This window comes from Equus asinus, chromosome 9, assembly GCF_041296235.1.
Source record: "Equus asinus isolate D_3611 breed Donkey chromosome 9, EquAss-T2T_v2, whole genome shotgun sequence".
Taxonomy (NCBI): domain Eukaryota; kingdom Metazoa; phylum Chordata; class Mammalia; order Perissodactyla; family Equidae; genus Equus; species Equus asinus.
The window spans coordinates 13,861,062-13,867,132 of record NC_091798.1 but is presented as its reverse complement, the minus strand read 5'-3'; positions in this window follow the sequence as shown (position 1 = coordinate 13,867,132).

Sequence of the window (6,071 nt, the reverse complement as noted above, 5' to 3'; positions counted from 1 at the left end):
TGATTCTCTGGTAAATAAAATTTTTGTGTATATATATTTTATATATAATATCTATATAACTATATATACACACATAATATATATTTTTAATTCTAAACTTTCCAAATAAAGACTTTTTTTCCTTTCAATGGTTATAGCCTGGTCTGTAACTTAATTTCGTATATACTGTAGGTGGATGTATTAGTCTATATAGAGAGAGACAAAGAGAGATTTATTTTAAGGAATTGGCTTATGTGAATATGGAGGCTGGAAGGCCGAAATCTGCAGGGTGGGCTGGCAGGCTGGAGACCCAAAGAAGAGCCAATGTTGCAGGTCAAGTTCGAAGGTTGTCTTCTGCAGAATTCTTCCTTGCTTAGGGGGAGGTCAGTCTGTTGTTCAATCCAGGGCTTCAACTAATTGCATGCATTGGCCCATCCACATTAAGGAGGGAAATCTGCTTTACTAAAAGTCCACAGATTTAAATGTTAATCTCATCCAAAAACACTGTCACAGAAACATACAGAATAATGCTTGACCACATACCTAGGCTCTGTGGCCCAGCTAACTTGGCACATACAATTAACCATCACAGTGGATTAATTAGATAAGTCTTTTAAAATGTATTAGGTAAAAGGAAATTGCCTTTTCTAAATAAATAGTAAACTTTAATTTGCTGCAAAAGGCATACTCTAAGGAAATTAGAAATTTCATATTAAATGATATCTTTTGCAAAAAGAAGTAGCTGAAGGCACTAGGTAACAAATATTTTTAACGTGAGCATAATGAATGCTCATATTCATTGCGTATTATAGAAGGTAGATTGAGTTTTTACTATGAGCTATATGCTAGGGGTAGAAAAAGAATCCTTCAGAGCTCCCAGTTTAATTGACCCACATAGAGGAGTAGTGGTAGTATTATTAGTAATAATAGTTATATCTAACATTTGAATCAATCTGATGTGCTAAGCACTCTTTTAAGCCCTCTCATGTATTATCACATTTAACCTTCCCAATATCTTTGTGAGCTAGGTATTATACTTACTTATCCTCATATTACAGATGAGGAAACCAAGGCCTCAGAGAGGTTAAGTTACTTGTCCAAGGGCACAGGTGTTTGTAAATGATGAAAAAAGTTAAAGAGCGGCAGAAGTAGTAATGGAGCGTAAAAAATGCCAGAAGAACAGAGAAGGAGACAAGAAACTGCCTGGGGGGTTTTATGTTTTTGTCGTCTCTAAGCTGAGATTGCTTCAAGGTTTCCTAAGGCATGGAGAGAATAGAATTACAGGTGGAAGAAATAGCTGTTCAAAGAATAAAGGCATGGAACAACATCTCTAATTCGGCAGACTGAAGACTTCCCAATGGCAGGATGTATAGGACTTGTGAAAAGCAGTAATAGTAAGTTGAATCTAATGAGATAGCTAGGAGCAAAATAATGAAGAGCTTGAGTTAGGGAAGTCTTTTCCAACAGAAACTTACGCAAACCTGTAAAGAAATTAAGGAATTTGGTTGAAGGTTAGAGCATGAATGACAAGAGAACCTTATCCATCTAGCTTCTGCCTTATTACCCTTGGGGACTCAGACAGTTCTATTGAGTCTTGAGTCTTTTAGGAATATATTTTGAAAAATCACTGTAGATGATGGGAAGCAACTGAATAAGCAAAGCAATTATTGAATAGATGAAGAAGGTTGAAAACTTATTCAACTTATTTTTAGTAAAAACACTCTAGAGGCATAATGGAAAATGGATTTTAAAAAAGGAATGGAGGCAGAAAAGACTAGTTTGGCCACATGGTCGTCCAAGCAGGAAATACAGATACGAACTAAGGCAGTAGCAGTGGGAATGTAGAGTGGTGATTGGATTTAAGATACTGTGTAGAGAAGCAAAGTGATCAAGACTCGTTGGCAAAATAGGATGTGGGCTCTAGGGGAAAGGTACATCTGCTTTTTGTGGATAAGTGGTGGTGTTAACAGGAAATAGGAGTGGGAGGTATTTCAGTTTTGAGGAGCACTTTTATTCAGCTACCTGTGTAGTTACATTTTGGGGGCAAGCGATATGTTCAGATATCTTTATGTAATCAAAAAGAATAAGTCTGTTAAACGGACTGTCTCATCTATGAAATCTTTTATACAAACCTCATGGTAACTGCTAAATAAAAAATCAGAGCAGAGCCACAATTCATAAAAAAAGAGAAAACTGAGGAAACGTCCACAGAAAACCATGAAAATGAAATGGCAGTGTTGGAAATAGAAAAGAAGCGAAACAACGGACATACAGAAGAACAGGAAAACAAGAGAGAAAATGGCAGTGTTAAGCCCTCATATATCAGTAATCACTCTAAATGTAAACGGATTGAAGTCTCCATTCAAAAGACAAAGAGTGGCTGGACAGATTAGAAAACAAGACCCAACAATACACTGCCTCTGGGAAACACATCTCAGCTAGCTCTAAAGACAAACAGGCTCAGAATAAAAGGATGGAAGACGATACTCCAAGCTAATGGCAACAAAAGAAGGCAGGTGTTGCCATGTTTGTATCAAATAAGACTTCAAGATAAAAAAGGCAATGGGTGACAAAGAGGGGCAGTATATAATGATACAAGTAACCTTGCACCAAGAGAATGTAAGCTAGGAAAGTCATGAATATCTGGAGACTAAACAGCATGCTACTGAACAACCATTGGATCAAGGAAGAAGTCAAAGAAGATATCAAAAAATACCTGGAGACAAATGAAAATGAAAACAGAACATACTAACTCTTATGGAATGCAGCAAAAGCAGTCATAAGAGGGAAATTTGTAGCAATACAGGCCTACCTCAATAAACAAAAATCTCAAATAATCTTTTTAATTTTATTTTATTGCTTTTTCTCCCCAAATTCCCCCAGTACATAGTTATATATTTTAGTTGTGGGTCCTTCTAGTTGTGGCATGGGGGATGCTGCCTCATCATGGCCTGATGAGTGGTGCCATGTCTGCACCCAGGATCTGAACCGGCAAAATCCTGGGACACCAAAGCAGAGCGTGCAAACATAACCACTCGGCCATGGAGTTGCCCACTGTCAAGTAATCTTAAACTACACTTAACAGAACTAGAAAAAGAACAGACAAGGCCCAAACAGCAGAAGGAGGAAAATAATAAAAATCAGTGCAGAAATAAATGAAATAGAGACTAAAAAAGCAATAGAGTGGCTGGCCCCGTGGCCGAGTGGTTAAGTTCGCACGCTCTGCTGCAGGCAGCCCAATGTTTCGTTGGTTCACATCCTGGGCTCGGACATGGCACTGCTCATCAAACTACGCTGAGGCAACATCCCACATGCCACAAATAGAAGGACCCACAATGAAGAATATACAACTATGTATCGCAGGGCTTTGGGGAGAAAAAGGAAAAAAATAAAATCTTTTAAAAAAAAAAGCAGTAGAAAGTGTCAATGAAACTAAAAGCTGGTTCTTTGAGAAGATATGAATCCTTAACCAGACTCACTAAGAAAAAAAGAGAAAAGGCTCAAATAAATAAAATTAGAAATGAAAAAGGGGAAATTATAATGGATACCACAGAAAAACAAAGGATTATATGAAGACACTATGAAAAATGATATGCCAACAAATTGGAAAATCTAGAAGAAATGGGTAAATTCTTAGAATCATACAACCTCCCAAAACTGAATCAAGAAGAAATAGAGAATCTGAATAGACCAATCACAAGTAAAGACATTGAAAAGCTCTCAAAAAACAGAAGTCCAGGACCAGGTGGATTCTCTGGAGAATTCTGCCAAACATTCAAAGAAGATTTAATACCCATCCTCTAAGTATTCAAAAATATTGAATTAGATAGAACACTTCCTAACTCTTTCTATGAGGCCAACATTACGTTGATACCGAAACTAGACAAGGACAACACAGAAAAGGAAAATTACAGGCCAATATCACTGATGAACATAGATGCAAATTCTCCAACAAAATATTAGCAAATCAAATACAGCAATACATTAAAAGGATCATACACCATGATCAAGTGGGATTTATTCCAGGGATGCAGGGATCGTTCAACATCCTCAAGTCAATGAATGTGATACACCACATTAACAAAATGAGGAATAAAAATCACGTGGTCATCTCAATAGATGCAGAGAAAGCACTTGACAAGACCTAATATCCATTTATGATAAAAAAAAAACCTCAGTAAAATAGGTATATAAGGAAAGTACCTCAACATAATAAAAGCTATATATGACAAACCCACAGCCAACAGCATACTTAATGGTGGAAAACAGAAAGCTACCCCTCTGACAATAGGAACAAGAGAAGGGTGCCCACTCTCACCCCTCTTATTCACCGTAATACTGGAGGTTTTGGCCAGAACAATTAGGCAAGAAAAAGAAATGAAAGGTATCCAAATTGGAAGGGAAAAAGTAAAACTCTCACTGTTTGCAGATGACATGATTCTATATTTAGAAAACCCTAAAGGATCCACCAGAACACTATTAGAAATAATCAACAACTACAGCAAAGTTGCAGGTTACAAAATCAACATAGAAAAATCAGTTTCATTTCTATATCCTAATAATGAACTAGCAGAAAGAGAAGTCAAGAATACAATCCCATTTACAATCACAGCAAAAAGAATAAAATATCTGGGAATAAATTTAACCAAGGAGGTGAAAGACCTATACACTGAAAAGTATAAGACATTATTGAAAGAAATTGAAGAAGACATAAACAAATGGAAAGATATCCCATGCTCACAGATTGGAAGAATAAACATAGTTAAAATGTCCATACTACCTAAAGCAATCTGCAGATTCACTGCAATCCCAATCAGCATCCCAATAACATTTCTTCACAGAAACCGAACAAAGAATCCTAAAATTTATGTGGAACAACAAAAGACTCCAAATAGCCAAAGCAATCGTGAGAAAAAGGAACAAAGCTGGAGGCATCACAATCCCTGACTTCAAAATATGCTACAAAACTATTGTAATCAAAACAGTATGGTACTGGCAGCAAAACAGACACACATCAATGAAACAGAATTGAAAGTCTAGAAATAAAACCACGTATCTATGGACAGCTAATCTTCAATAAAGGAGCCAAGAACATACAATGGAGAAAGGAGAGTCTCTTCAATAAATGGTCTTGGGAAAACTGAATAGCCACATGCAAAACAATAAAGGAGACCATTATTCTACACCATACAGAAAAATTAACTCAAAATGGATTAACGACTTGAATGTAAGATCTGAAACAATAAAACTCCTAGAGGAAAATATAGGCAGTACACTCTGACATTGGCCTTTGCAGTATCATTTAGAATACCATGTCTACACAAGCAAGGGAAACAAAAGAAAAAAACAAATGAGTCTACATCAGACTAAAAAGCTTCTACAAGGCAAAGGAAAGCATGAACAAAAAAAGCCCACCAACCCCACCACCTGGGAGAAAATATCTGCAAATCGTTTACCTGACAAGAGGTTAATTTCCAAAATACGTAAAGAACTCATACAATTCAACAATGAAAAAAAACCCCACTCAAAAAATGGGCAAAGGATAGGAACAGAAATTTTTCCAAACAGGCACATGAAAAGATCGACATCACTAATTATTCAGGAATGCAAATCAAAACTACAATGAGCTATCACCTGACACCCGTCAGAATGGCCCTAATTAACAAGACAAAAAATAGCAAATGTTGGAGAGGATATGGAGAAAAGGGAAACCTCATACACTGCTGGTGGGAATGCAACTGGTGCAGCCACTATAGAAAACAGTATGGAGATTTCTCAAAAAATTAAAAAGAGAAATATCATATGATCCAACTATCCCACACTGGATATTTATCCAAAGAACGTGAAATCAACAATTCAAAGAGATTTGTGCATCCCTATGTTCAAAGCAGCATTATTTGCAATAGCCAAGATGTGGAAGCAACCCAAGTGTCCTCCAACTGATAAATGAATAAGTAAGATGTGGTATATATATATATATACAATGGAATACTACTCAGCCATAAAAAAGACAAAATTGTGCCATTTGCAACAACATGGATGGACCTTGAGGGTGTTATGCTAAGCGAAATAAGCTGGACCAAGAAAGAAAA